The sequence below is a fragment of the Trachemys scripta genome, chromosome 9, assembly GCF_013100865.1.
Source record: "Trachemys scripta elegans isolate TJP31775 chromosome 9, CAS_Tse_1.0, whole genome shotgun sequence".
NCBI lineage: Eukaryota > Metazoa > Chordata > Testudines > Emydidae > Trachemys > Trachemys scripta.
In genome coordinates, this window is record NC_048306.1 from 59,101,915 (window position 1) to 59,117,375 (window position 15,461).

At 43.4% G+C, this 15,461-nt stretch overlaps 1 protein-coding gene across 3 annotated transcripts in view; it reads left to right on the plus strand.

Annotated features, from left to right (window-relative positions):
- The first annotated feature begins 447 nt into the window (after positions 1-447).
- The window catches only part of KLHL24 (kelch like family member 24), a 47,717-nt gene continuing 32,703 nt past the window's right edge, over positions 448-15,461 (plus strand). Inside the window, exons 1-2 of one of the 3 annotated variants that reach the window (XM_034780751.1) lie at positions 448-602; positions 7,672-7,742. The gene's annotated coding sequence lies outside the window, so the exon portion shown is untranslated. The remainder of the gene's footprint in view (positions 603-7,671; positions 7,743-15,461) is intronic. The other 2 variants (XM_034780750.1, XM_034780752.1) reach the window with 2 other exon arrangements.

The window sequence follows — 15,461 nt, forward strand, 5'->3', positions numbered from 1 at the left end:
CAATATATAATGTCCTAACAGTCAAGGGCATAAATCAGAACTTTTGTGAGCACTGATGGTTGCACTCACCAAGATTGTGGGCTCATTTTTAGAAGTGGCCTTCTGAAAATATTACCTCAAGTTACAGCTAAGGACTAAATTTTCACTGCAGTTAAGACTATTCAGTTCTAGTTCCATTCAGAAAATTCATGTGTAAATTATACATGCCAACAAATGCCTGGGTGTATCTATATTTTAGATGGGTGGTGCAATTATTTTTGGGAAGTTGGCCCTTGATAGTTGCTAATGGTTTAAAATACCAACTTCAACTCTGACCATGGACTAAAATGGGCAGGCAAACGACGTGACACGGATGTTTGCATCGCTGTGGTCTCTTTGAACTACATCTCCCAAGTACTTCTGCCGCTGTGCTCCCACTGGCTGGCGTGTCACTGACATCATGTGTTTTGGCTTTGGCAGGTCACATGTTTCTCAGGGTCTCCTTTGTTTTGAGTTCAGCTGGAGCTAGAGAGACAGCCCTAAAACAAAAAAGGCAGAACCAGAGCACAAGCAGCAGCCCCACTTCCCAGCACCAGCAAATCTGCAGGAGCCAGGACTGAGAGGTAACGGGTGTCTGTGCGTAGCTGTCAGCGAATCACAGCGGCAGTCACCCTGTGTGTTGGGGGGCTCCAGGGGCTGGGGCCAGGAGCCGTGTCCCAGCACACCAGGTTGTCTGCTGCCAGCGGGGACGGGTGTAAAGCAGCCTGGGGCAGGGACCATAGACTTTAAGCCCAGAAGGAACCATCGTGCTCATCTTGTCTGACCTCCTGCCCATGGCAGGCCACAGCGCCTCACCCACCCGCTGCTGTGACAGACCCCTACCCCCACAGCTCGTGGCCAAGGGAGCAGGAGGCTGAGCCTGCCGGTCTCTGGGCGCCTAGTAACGCCCCCCCACACACACACAGGTGGGTGTCAAGTTCCCCTCCCCGAGCATCCGGTCTCTAGGTACGGAGCGGTCCCCAGCCTGGCGGGGAGGGGGCGCAGGCTGGGCTTGCTGAGGGGCCCGGGGCTTGGCCGCAGGGGGACAGGCCTGGCCCAGGCGCAGGCGCGGAGCCTCAGAGAACCGGGCTCCTCGCCGGGGCCCCCCGTGTGCCGGCTGTGTCAGTCGCGGCGGGACACGTTGTGGTTGAGCCGATCCCAGGGGATGACCCTTTCTCGGGGGGAAGAGGTGCTGCCCCCCCATCACAGTAACCCCTCCGGGCCCGGCGAGGGTACTACAGGGCCTAGAGAGGGTGGTAACGTTCTTTCTTCCCCCCCTTGGAGTATGGGGACTAGGGCAAACCACAACGGAGGGAAGGGGTGGCGTTGCACCTCTCGGTATTTAGTAATTTGGATCCTTCCTTTCTTATCCTCCTCCTAATAACAACGGTGTTGGGGGGGGGTTAAGGGTACTGGCGATTGGATAAAAGGGGAGCAGGAGGCGGGATTTTGGTTCTGCTTCGGTCTGATTGGGCAGAAATATTCGGGCGAGGAGATGGGTTGTCGCTAAGGCTTCCCCGGGTGAAGGTGAGCTGGAGGGCGCGCGCGTGCGCACACGTGGCAGCCCATGATGCTGGTAGTGCCTTGAGGGAGCCCATTGTAGTAACGCGCAGGCGCACACCTTGTGGTGGCCCGTGGAGGTCGGGATGGTTATCATCCCTGGCGCCAGTCTGAGGCATTCCTCCCGCGTCCCCTTGGTTCGCCGCCAGACGGTCTCCCGCCGGAGCCCGAGGGAAGGGGACGGGCGGGCCAGGCTGTTGTCCAGGCCGCCGCCTAGAGTAGTTGTGTAGAGCGGGCTCCGGGAGAGACCGACCCGGCTCAGCGCGGTGCGGGCCGTGTCGGGAAGTGCCAGGTGTGGAGGCCAGGGCTGCTCCCTTGTGTGCCTCCCCGTGGCCCTGGCAGTGGTACGCGCACAGCGCCTATGGCTGCAAGCGCCCTTGTGTTGTGATTCCAGGTAACAGGCTGCCAGTTGCTAGCTCCATGTAAATACGAGAAACTCCGCAAACATGGCTCTTTTTTTTTTTTTTTTTACCCGGAACAACTATTTGTGGAGGGCTACGTCTTCACTAGCAACGTTAAAGCTGTTCCCACGCTATAAAAAACCCACCTCCAGGAGGGGAATAGCTGCTACCAGCGCTGTGCCGAGACTACACATTAAGCGCTGCTGGGTGAAGACGTTGCCAATGAAGACGTGCCCATAGTAAAGCCTTGACCCTCTTTTGCAGAACAGAATCTCCCCGGTATAGACAGACCCTGAATTGCATGTTAGTCTGAACTAGTTTTGAAATGCATTTGTTAGGTCTGAACTGCCATTTAAACCTTTTTAAAAACTTAGGCAACTGTGCCTATTTAAAAACAGTTTTTTTTTAAATTTCTAGTATAGACAAGTCCAAAGTGGGATTAAACGAGTATTAAAATGAGATATTTGGCAATGCTTCTCAAAGAAGTTAAGTGCTTCCTGTCCCACACTGATTGTCCTAAATAATTCCAAATCACAGAGATTAGAAACAGAGGGGTTTCTTAGTTGACAGTGACACAGCAACACAACTGTGTCTCTTTACCATATATTGTTTCTATTGCAAATAATCTAGAGTCTGGTAAATCATGCACTGGGAAGAGTGGTACCAGGCTTCTATTTTTGTAGTAGTGTTCATACCAACAGTACATAGAGTAAACAAGTTATGAGTACATTGCCTCAGCCTGGGAATATCGCCACATGGGCCTCACAACTCACTTAGGCAAAACTCCCATTGACCTCAGTAGGCCTTTATGTTGCAACCTTTTGTAGCAGTTTTTTGCCGTTTCACTCTTGTGTGTGTGTATGGGGAGAGGGGGTGGGGAACAGCAACCTTGAAACACTCTTGGATTATAACTGTGCTAATATGCAGTTAGCCCTCAGGGCACAAAGTATAAATAGAATCCTCCTGATAATACCTGGTGAAATAGCACTCAAGTTTCAGGACATAGATTTATAACGTATGCAAAATCTGTATTTAAATAATGTTAGGGCTGTGATGCAATCAGACAAAAGCCAGTAACCCACGCTCTGCCATTGACTCAAGTGGCTGTAAACAGGAAAAAGTCAACAGTGTAAATTGAAGACAATATCAGCCTTCAATTTCCTGGCTTTTGTCCATGATTTTTACCGCCTTGATGGTACAATGCATCTTTTTTCTATTTCTGTGTTTCTATGGGATTTTTTTAACAAAGAAATATTCAGGTGTATAAACGTAAGTATAAAACCAATCTTGCCATTGTTACACGCTCAAAACTCCCACTGATTTCAATTAAACGTGACATAAGGAAATCCCATTGAATTAAGGCATTAGGAGTGGTTTTAGTGTACTGCACGTCAGTTCTTCGGTCACAGATTTCAAGAGCATGCAAGACCCGAATTTCTAGTGTAAAATAACAAGCAGAAAAAAACTCTTAAAAATCCCTGAAACTTTTTAGACCTTTCTAATGTCACACAGAAACAAAAAAAGAAACATTTTCCCCCTTTTATACATCACTTTTTAAAAGCAGACTGAACAAAAGTTAGAGAATATACTGTAGGGAACAATCCTATTTTGGTCAGAAGGATGGACTAGATGAACAGTCTTTTCCGTATTTGATTTATGATGTCCAACTATGTGGAATAAAGCACATCCACTGGATATGTTTGTTAAAATAATCATTAAAATAATTAGAATGAGAAGTAAAATGCAGTTATTAGGCTTCAGCATAAACACTGGTATTTATTTAGTTGTATTACAGTAGAGGCCGACCCAAGGTCGTTGCACTAGGACAGTGCTATACAAACACATAGCTTTGTCTTGACTAGGATTAAAGGTGTGTTGTTAGAGTAGATAACACCTAGTACTACACACATTCCAAAACTCCTAGGGTGCAGCCAGACTATGGATTTGGATTTTGTTTGTTTTTACCATGTGTTAGTAATGTGATAAAAAAACACCTGTTTTCCTGGTAAAGACAAGGCTCTGGGCCAGGTTTACATTAGCAACTTTTGCCACTGTATTAATGTTGGTAAGGGTGTGATCTTTTTCTTATGACATTTCTATGCTGGCAAAAGCCCTAGTGTAGATGCAGTTATACTGGCATAAAAGTGCTTTTGCCCATGTGTCTTATTTTGCTCAGGGAACCAGTATAAGCTATCCTGACAAAAGCAATTTTTGCCAGGGCAAGCTATATGTACAGTAGATGGGTTTGCCAGTAGAGGTATACTGACTGTAGTCTTTCATTAATTTGGGGTGCAGATTACACAAGTCACTAATCACAGGTTCTTTAGTCAGGTGGCGACTTGAAATTATTATGAGATTGGTGGGCCACACTTAGAAACTTGAATTATCCAAATAAATCCATGGATAATCGTTAGGGCTGTCAAGCGATTAGAAAAATAAATCACGATTAATTGCTCTGTTAATAATAGAATACCATTTATTTAAATATTTTTGGATTTTTTCTACATTTTCAAATATTGATTTCAATTACAACGCAGAATACAAAGTGTACAGTGCTCACTTTATTTTTAGTACAAATATTTGCACTGTAAAAATGATAAAAGAAATAATATTTTTCAATTCACCTCATACAAGTACTGTAGTGCAATCTCTTTATCAGGAAAGTTGAATTTACAAATGTAGAATTATGTACAAAAAAAACCTGCACTCAAAAATAAAACAATGTAAAACTTACAGCCTACAAGTCTACTCAGTCCTACTTCTTGTTCAGCCAATCGCTACAGACAAACACGTTTGTTTACATTTGCAAAAGATAATGCTGCCTGCTTCTTGTTTACAATGTCACCTGAAAGTGAGAACAGGCGTTTGCATGGCACTATTGTAGCCAGCGTCGAAAGATATTTACCGGCCAGATGCGGTAAAGATTTATATGTCCCTTCATGCTTCAGCCACCATTCCAGAATACATGCTTCCATGCTGATGAAGGGTTCTGCTCAATAGCAATCCAAAGCAGTGTGGACCGACGCATGTTCATTTTCATCATCTCAGTCAGATGCCACCAACAAAAGATTGATTTTCGTTTTTGGTGGTTCGGATTCTGTAGTTTCCTCATTGGAGTGTTGCTCTTTTAAGTCTTCTGAAAACATGCTCTATACCTCGTCCCTCTCAGATTTTGGAAGGCACTTCAGATTCTTAAACCTTGTGTCAAGTGCTGTAGCTATCTTTAGAAATCTCACATTGGTATCTTCTTTGCATTTTGTCAAATCTGCAGTGAAAGTGTTCTTAAATCGAACAACATGTGCTGGGTCATCGTGCAAGACTGCCATAACATGAAATATATGGCAGAATGCAGGTAAAACAGAGCAGGAGACATACAATTCCCCCCCAAGGAGTTCAGTCACAAACTTAATTAACGTACACCTCTACCCCAATGTAACATGACCCGATATAACATGAATTCGGATATAATGCGGTAAAGCAGCGCTCCGGTGGGGGCGGGGCTGCACACTTTGGCGGATCAAAGCAAGTTCAGTATAACGCAGTTTCACCTATAACGCGGTAAGATTTTTTGGCTCCCGAGGACAGCGTTATATTGGGGTAGAGGTGTATTATTCTTTTAACAAGCATCATCGGCATGGAGGCATGTCCTCTGGAATATTGGCCAAAGCATGAAGGCGCTTACAAATGTTTAGCATATCTGACACTTAGATACCTAGCAATGCCGACTACCACAGTGCCATGCGAACATCTGTTCTCTTTTTCATGTGCTGTAAATAACAAGCGGGCAGTATTATCCCCCGCAAATGTAAACAAACGTGTTTGTATTAGTGATTGACTGAACTGGAACTAGGCCTAAGTGGACTTGTAGGCTCTAAAATTTTACACTGTTTTATTTTTGAGTGCAGGGTTTTTTTGTACATAATTCTACATTTGTAAGTTCAACTTTCCTGATAAAGAGATTGCACTACAGTACTTGTATGAGGTGAATTGAAAAATACTATTTCTTTTTATTATCATTTTTATAGAGCAAATATTTATACTAAAAATAAATATAAAGTGAGCACTGTACACTTTGTATTCTGTGTTGCAAATTGAAATCAAATATTTGAAAATGTAGAAAAACATCCAAAATACTTAATAATTTTCAATTGGTATTCTATTGTTTAATAGTGTGATTAAAACTGCGATTAATCACGATTAATAAAAAATTTTGAGTTAATTGTGTGAGTTAACTGCGATTAATTGACAGCCCTAATAAGCATTAATACACAGAAAACACATAAAGAATAAAGCAGTCCCTGCTGACATACTCACAATATAGTAGAGACTGGTGAAGATAGAAGAAAGAGTCAGTGCAGAACATCGTAAGTGGGATGTAATGCGCCCGGCTTCCACCATCTGATCACCCCGATGCACACATCAGAGATTGGGCATACATCTTTTTTTATACTCCTTTTCCCTGAGCACCCACACACCCAGGTACCATATTTAGATTATTTTCCAGCCTAAGGTTCATGTAGGGCTATCCAGAAAACCATAACTGGGGTTCTGATTGTTGACACAAGCCACATGCCTCGGTACATTTCCTAATATTTCTAACGCATCAATGCAGTTAACTTCATGTTTACACATACTAAAAGTCCCCCTGGTTTTTGTTCTTTTCCAGTTTACTTATTTATTACAAGATCTATATTGCAAAAATCCTTATAACCTAAGCCAAACACTCAAGCTAACTTATGTCAACTGTTTATGCTAACTGCTAGGCCTCACTAGGTCTACTGCTGATAGCAAAGCCTATTTGAAATAATTCTTTATAGTGTTTCCCCTACTTTTATAACAGCTGTTCTTAAGCAGCTTAGTTTATTTTAACATATGAATTAACAATACAGAAACTCCTAAACAAGGGTTTCCAAGATCAGGTCGGGCTTCAGTGGTCAATCTGGCAAACCTTTTATAATGTAGACCTGGCCTTAGGGCTTGTCTACACTTGGGCCAAGTCTACACTACAAAGTTTTGCCTATACAACTTATGTCAGAATATGAAAAAAATCATCCCTCTAGCCAACATGCTGGCAAAAAAAACCCATGTAGATGCAGTTTATCCTGCAAAAGAATCTTCATATGCTGTAGCTTACGTCATTTAGGGAGGGTATATATAGCTATAGACACTTACTACAACAACAAGCAGGTTCTTCTGTTGACCTAGCACTGTCTACACTGGGGCTTAGGTCGTCTTAACTACATCTCTGAGGGTGCAGATTTTTCACAACTCTGATGATGTAGCTAGGTCAACCTTTTTCTAGTGTAGACTAGCCCTAATACCACCTTCCCGAACAACATTAGCTGTGCTGACAAAAGTACTCTTCGGTCGGAATAATTGGGTTTGCACTGGACTGGTTTTTTTTTTCCCAGCATAGCTATATTGGTTAGGGGTTATGATTTTTTACACTCCTAGCCAATATAATTATGCTGGCGTAAATTTGTAGTATAGATCAGGCCTACCGCATGGAGTTATTCAGGAACAGTTGTTCCTAAATCAGGCAATGTGTAGCATAGCCCTTAGACAGCATAGACTTTAACATGTGCTAATGTGATGAAATTGAAGTTTATGGGGGAGCTGTATGAGATGGTCCCTGCCCCCAAAGAGTTTAGATGAATGGGGAAATTCACATCTCTCCAATCTATTGTTTCAGGTTGTCTGCAGACTCAGGAAAAGAGAAGCACAGTGGTTCACATTCCAAAAGTTTTCTTCACAACTGTAAGGGTAAACATTTACAGTATTTATTTTTTACAGAAAATGGTAGGGCCACCAGAAAAATGCCAGCTACAACAGTGATTGGTACTATATGAATACCAAAGATTAATAGATAAAAACAAGTTGGAACAGCTTTTTGCCTTTTTCAGTTAACCTTTGGCTCAGCTTAATTAAAACTTTTTTTATTATGAAGTAGCTGGGTTTTTCAAGGGTTTAGATCCCCTTGCGCAATACAAGAAATTAAGATTATGTTAGGGAGCAACTTTTCTTGCCAATTTTAATTACAGAAGCACAAAAGGTATGTCACATCTGTCAAATTTTTCCTTTCATATAATTTTAAGCGTATCCAAATTATGGGTAAAAATTTGGTTTAAAAAAAATTAACTCACTGCACAAACCTTATACACCAAAGCAGCGTTTTACAGTTGATGTATAGTTCACCTCATAACACGGGATTATAAAAGTGACATGAAAGACTGCTGTACTAGAACAGTGAAAATTTATGATCTTGGTTCTCCAGTGAGCTCTGCCTGGCTCAGGGGTTTGCCTACCCATAGCTCATTGCAGGATCAGGGCCTAAATATTAAAGTGACCTCAAAACTTGTCAATGGAAAAAATGGATTGTTCTTTCTGACAAAATAAATGAACATACCTTCTTTGTGCTGATTTAAGGGCCAGTCTCACCAAACCTTCCGCATGAAAGTCTTCCTTACTCTCACAAGTAGTTCAGTTACCTCAGTGTGACTCTCCATGTAAATAAAGATTTACACAAGGTCTTGCCATTATTTTTCTTATATGTATTATGTCATTTTAGAGATGTAGGGGTTGCTTAGAAACTTTACTCTTTGGGGGATTTTTCATTTCTCTCTCTTTAGCTTTAGTTAAATTTGTGGCAGAGAACCTGAAACTGAACACTTAGGGTTTGTGTACACATGGAGATATTCAGGAATAGTGTGGTCACTCTTAAGCCATGTCTACACTACTGGCGCTACAGTGATGGAAGGGCTTTTTTACCGTCGCTGCAGTTAGTCCATCTCTCTGAGCAGTGTAGCTAGGTCAGTGGACCTAGCTGCACGTACATTGGGGTTAGGTCATCTTAACTTTGGCACTCAGATGTGGGAATTTTTCACACCCCTGAACGATGTAGCTAGGTCGATCTAAGGGCATGGCTACACTTGCGAGTTAGAGCGCATTAAAGCAGCCCAGCGCGCTCTAACTCACAACGCATCCACACTGGCAAGGCCCGTAGAGCACTCTGACTCCGCGGCTAGAGCGCGCCTGGTACTCTGTCTCGGCGAGTGGAATAACATTTGATGTGCCCCTGCTGGAGCGCCACGGCGCCAGTGTGGACACCCTGGTCTGTTAAGGCGCTCTGATTGGCCTCCAGAAGTGTCCAACAATGCCTGTTCTAGCCACTCTGGTCATCAGTTTGAACTCTACTGCCCTGCCCTCAGGTGACCAACCATTAGACCCGCCCTTTAAATGCTCTGGGAATTTTGAAAATCCCCTTCCTGTTTGCTCAGCCAGGCATGGAGTGCTCTCAGCGAATCTTTCCAGGTGACCATGCCTCCACGTGCCAGGCAATCCCCAGTATGGAGCAATGGCGAGGTGCTGAACCTCATCAGTGTTTGGGGGGAGGAAGCTGTCCAGTCCCAGCTGCGCTCCAGATGTAGGAATTATGATACCTTCGGGCAGATATCAAGGGACATGATGGAAAGGGGCCAGTGCCCTTATAAAAATGGCAGGTCACGGGGGCAGCACCGGAGTGGCTGTTTGCCTCGCAGGCTTTGCGGTAGGCATTCTGCAGCTCCTTCACTTTAACCCTGCACTGGCCAAGCGGACTCGATCCAGGCGCTCGTAGCCATGCAGGCAGAGCACTACCACGCCTGCCCCTCCCTCCCCCCCCCGCAGCCCTTGTCCCAAAGCTCTTTCCCTTGTGCCCCCATGTCACCTCCAATCCACTTTCCCCAACATCCGGGTTCTTATTGCCACCAGCTGCCTCCAACACCTGTAGCTTCACCACTTAGCCCTGAAAACTACGACCCTTACCCACTGCACTCAACCCCTATCACCATACAGTATAGCCATCCTGAAGTGCAGCACTCATTGCAAAGCACTCCAAACAGGAAGGCTGAGTATGATCACAGGACATATGCAAATCTGTGATTGTCCCGTTCCCCACTCCACCCCTTTGCCTTTTCTCTTTCTCAAGCAATTGTGTTTCTTTTCAATAAATGCATTTTCTTTTCAATAAATGGATTTTTTTGCTTTGAAAACATTCTTTATTATTGCATAAAGTAAAAGATACCTTAGCCCAGGAAAGCAACAGGCACCGCAAGTCAGTGTATCATACGTAGCAAACACAGATTCCTACTAACATTGGAACCACTGCACTTCACTCCCGTGCAGGGCACCAGACATTACTGGTGGCTTTCAGCTTCAAATTGCTCCCTCAAGGCATCCCTAATCCTTGCAGCCCCGTGCTGGGCCCTTCTTATAGCCCTGCTCTCTGGCTGTTCAAATTCAGCCTCCAGGTGTTGAACCGCCGAGTTCCAGGCCTGAGTGAATATTTCACCCTTCCCTTCACAAATGTTATGGAGGGTACAGCACACGGATATAACCGCGGGGAAGCTGTTATCGGCCAGGTCCAGCTTCCCATGCAGAGAGCACCAGTGGCCCTTTAAACAGCCAAAAGCACACTCCACAGTCATTCTGCACTGGCTCAGCCTGTTGTTGAACCACACCTTGCTGCTGTCAAGGCTCCCTGTGTAGGGTTTCATGAGCCACGGCATTAAAGGGTAAGCGGGATCTCCAAGGATCACACTGGGCATTTCGACTTCCCCTACGGTGATCTTCTGGTCTGGAAAAAAAGTCCCGGCTTGCAGCTTCCTGAACAGGCCAGTGTTCTGAAAGATGTGTGCATCATGCACCTTTCCGGGCCAGCCTGTGTTCATGTCAATGAAACGCCCACGGGTTCCACAAGCGCCTGGAGAACCATAGAGAAATAGCCCTTCCGATTAACGTCCTCCGAGGCTAGGTGGGCTGGTGCCAGAATTGGAATATGCGTCCCATCTAGCGCCCCTCCACAGTTAGAGAAACCCATTTGTGCAAAGCCAGCCACAATGTCCTGCACGTTACCCAGAGTCACGGTTATTCTGAGGAAGATGTGATTAATGGCCCTGCAAACTTGCATCTACACGATTCCAATGGTCGACTTCCCCACTCAAAACTGGTTAGCCACTGGTTAGCTGTCCGTAGTTGCCAGCTTCCAGATTGCAATAGCTAGCTGCTTCTCCACTATCAGGGCAGCTCTCAATCTCGTGTCCTTTCGCCCCAGGGTCAGGGCAAGCTCCTCACACAGTCCCATGAAAGTGGCTTTTCTCATGCGAAAGTTCCGCAGCCACTGCTTGTCATCCCAGACTTGCATGATGATGTGATCCCACCACTCAGTGCTTTGTTTCCCGAGCTCAAAAATGCCGTTTGACGGTGGTGAGCATGTCCGTGAATGCCACAAGCAATCTCGTGGCACCCTAGAGACTAACAAATTTATTAGAGCATAAGTTTTTGTGGACTACAGCCCACTTCTTCGGATGTGCTTATGCTCTAATAAATTTGTTAGTCTCTAAGGTGCCACAAGTACTCCTGTTCTTCTTTTTGCGGATACAGACTAACACGGCTGTTACTCTGAAACAAGCAATCTCGTGTCGTATGCATTACTCGAGTCGATCTAGTCGGAGTCCTCACTGTCACTTTGGATCTTAAGGAATAACCCGACTGCCAAACGTGATGTGCTGGCGAAAATCGTCAGCATATTCCTCAGCAGTTCAGGCTCCATTCCCACAGACCGAAAGGGAAGACAGAGCGCCAATTGAAAGATGGCGCCAATTGTGGACGGAAGCAGAGGGATTGCTGGGATGCGAACCGATGCATCATGGGGTGTTGGGATGATGCCCAGAATCCCCCGCCCCCTTCCTACAAGCCAGAATGGGAAGAGGTGCTCTGTGGGATAGCTGCCCACAATGCCAGAATGGGAAGAGGTGCTCTGTGGGATAGCTGCCCACAATGCACCGCTCCCAATGCCGCTGCAAGTGCTGCAAATGTGGACACGCCAGTGCACATGCAGCTGTCAGTGTGGACAGACTGCAGTCCTTTCCCTACTGCACTTTACGAAGGCTGGTTTAACTCAAAGCGCTCTACATTTGCAAGTGTAGCCATACCCTAAATTTTAAGTGTAGACCTAGGTTTATTCAGGAACAATAGTACCTTGTTCCTGTTTCGTTTAATCCACTCTGAATCCAGTAACATGGAGTTAGTCAGGAACAGCTGTTGCACTTTACATTCACACCCTAATTTACCTGTGTTAACTTTCAAGTGTAGACAAGCCCTAGGGCCCACCCCCACTCTCCCTGTTAACACTGATGCAACTGAATGGGTGGTAGCACCAATGGAAGTATTTTTCTGATATTACCTAAACAAGGCCTTAGAAAGGACAGTACGTATAAATTCTAGGAACTACACCTCTACCCTGATATAATGCAACCCGATATAACACGAATTCGGATATAACGCGGTAAAGCAGCGCTCCAGGGGAGGGGGGCGGGACTGCGCACTCCGGCAGATGAAAGCAAGTTCAATATAACGTGGTTTCACCTATAACGCGGTAAGATTTTTTGGTTCCCGAGGACAGTGTTATATTGGGATAGAGGTGTAATTCCTGTTCCCATTGCAGTTAGTGGAAATATAACCTTTTAATTCAGCAGGACAAGGATTGCAATCTAAAACGTTTAAAAGCAGTAAATTCTACTATTGGTTTGTTGTAATTTGCTTTCCTCCCTAATTTCTTCCCCCCCTTTGGTATCATTTGTGTGATATACTTTGTTAGTAATAATAATGTGATAAATAATAAACTAAAGCTTCATAAAAGTGCATGGTACTTTAAAGAAATGAAAGAAGATTGGTAGCTCTTGAGAGCATTTCTTTAAAGTACCATGCACTTCGATGAAGCTGTATTTTATTATTTATTACATTATTATTTTACTAATTGATTGCTGACTTTTGTCCTCATCCCTGTACAAAGTATAGAAGACACACGTTTCCTTCCTCAAGGATCTTGTAGTTTAGGTCAGGGGTTCTCAAACTGTGGCTTGGGACCCCCAAAGTGGGTTGCTTCGGTCCCCATTCCTGAGGTCATGTAGTAATTTTTCTTGTCAGAAGGGGGTCGCGGTGCAATGGTTGGTTTAGAACTGTTGGTTTAGGTATATGGCTTGAAAACACAATGCCCCTTATTAAGCAATTAATAAGTATTATGAATTGCACTGTATATTTCATGCTAAAACTTAAATTTGTCAATTTAATAAGAACCAAATCCTGCTTTCTTTACTTATGTGAATAATCCCATTGAAATCAATAAGATTGCTCATGGGAATAAGATGAAAAGAATTTTGCCCTGTTATGCTATACACTAAGGCCATAATTCTGTTTACATGCTAGTTTTACCTGGGTATAACTCCACCAGCTTCATTGAAGTTACTTCTGATTTACATCAGTTAGATCAAAATCAGGCCGTTAGGTTTATAGTTATATTCTCACAGTTGCACTTTCCTTTTTTACTGCTGATGTAAATCCCAATCTGCCACACTTTTTCATGCTGAGTAGCCTGAATTTACTGTATAATTAGTATCAATATAAGTAAATGTGGCAGGGTTAGGCCTCAATATAAGAATATAAGAACCATACTGGATCAGACCAATGGTCCTTTTAGCCCAGTATTCTGTCATTTGACAGTGGCTGGTGCCAGATGCTTCAGAGGCAATGAACAGAACAGGGCAATTTAGCAAGTGATCCATCCCTGTCTTCCAGTCCCAGCTTCTGGCAGTAAGAGATTTAAGGACACTCAGACTACAGAGTTGCATCCCTGACTATCTTGGCTAATAACCATTGATCCTCCATGAATTTATCTAATTTTTGTTAACCTTCACAACATTCCACAAGTTGACTGTGTGATGTGTGTACAAGTACTTCCTTTTTGTTTGTTGTAAACCTGCTGACTAGTAATTTCATCAGGTGACCCCGATTCTTGTGTTATGTGAGGGAGTAAATAACATTTCCTTACTCACTTTCTGCACATTATTCATGATTTTATAGACTTGTATCATGTTCCCCCCCTTTAGTCATCTCTTTTCTCAGATGAACACTGTCTTTTTAATCTCTCCTCATCTGAAAGCTGTTCCATTATCCCTAATCATTTTTGTTGCCCTTCTCTGTAATTTTTACAATTCTAATATATCTTTTTTGAGATAGGGCAACCAGAACTGCATTCAGTATTCCAGGTGTGGGCATACCATGGATTTATATAGTGGCATCATGGTATTTTTCATCTTATTATCCATCCCTTTCCTAATGGTTCCTAATATTCTCTTAGCTTTTTTGCCTGCTGCTGCCCTTTGAGCAGATTTTTTCGGAGAACTATCCACAGTGATTCCAAGATCTTTCTTGAGTGCTAGCAGCTATTTAGGCCCCATCATTTTGTAAGTATAGTTGGGATTATGTTTTCCAATTCACAATACTTTATCAACATTCAATTTCATCTGACATTTGGTTACCCATGTATGCAGTGTAGTTGTAGCCATGTCAGTGCCAGGATATTAGAAAGACAAGATGAGTGAAGTAATATCTTTTATTGGATCAATTTCTGTTGGTGAAAGAGACAAGCTTCCAAGCCACACAGAGCTCTTCTTCAGGTCTGGGAAAGGTATTCCGAGTGTCCAAACTAAATGTAAGGTGGAAAAGATTGTTTAGCATAAGTAGTTAGCACATATCGTAAGGGTCCATTCAAGGTACAGTGGCCTGTTAAAACCTCTGCAGTCATAGGACCAAAAGGGGGCTAGTGGATTACAGATTTTTGTAATAAGCCCTAAATAAGGCTACGTTTTAGTCACGGGTATTTTTTGTAAAAGTCACGGACAGGTCACAGGCAGTAAGCAAAAATTCACGGTCCGTGACTTGTCCATGACTTTTACTAAAAATACCCGTGACTAAAACGGGGGGAGGGGAGGCTGCCTGACAACAAATCGCTTTCATCTATGTGTCTGATAATTCTGTTCTTTATTATAGTTTCAACCAGTTTGCCTGGTTCTGAAGTTAGGCTTATTGGACTGTAATTGCCAGGATTGCCTCTGGAGCCTTTTTAAAAAATCAGTGTTACATTAGCTATCCGCCAGTCATCTTGTACAGATGCTGATTTAAGCAATAGGTTACATACCACAGTTAGTAGTTCTGCAATTTCATATTTGAGTTCCTTAGAAAGCAGTATAACTGGTGAGTTTAATATTTTCATTTGGCCCAGGAGATGTCACTACTGGATAAAACTGTTGCAAAATCAATTGGATAGAGTATAGAGATACAGATTAGAATATCAAGTGACACAATATTAACTGGGTGCTTTAGCAGGCTTTATTGAAAATGTTACATTGAATGCAACAGTATTCTTTAGGCAATAAATTGACATGTAATCCATGTGTTAATCCAAATTAAGGATAATTATTTTGTAGCCTTCATATGACTTTATCAAAAGTGTTTTCTACCTTGTAAATAATTTCTAGAGGTTTTCATTAAATTGTGTCTGAAATAGAATTGAGCCCTATGTAAAAAGCAACAGTATGATGTTTGGTATATTTATAGTGTTCCTTTTTAAAATTGTCTGAGTGAGAAAATTGTACTACAGAATAC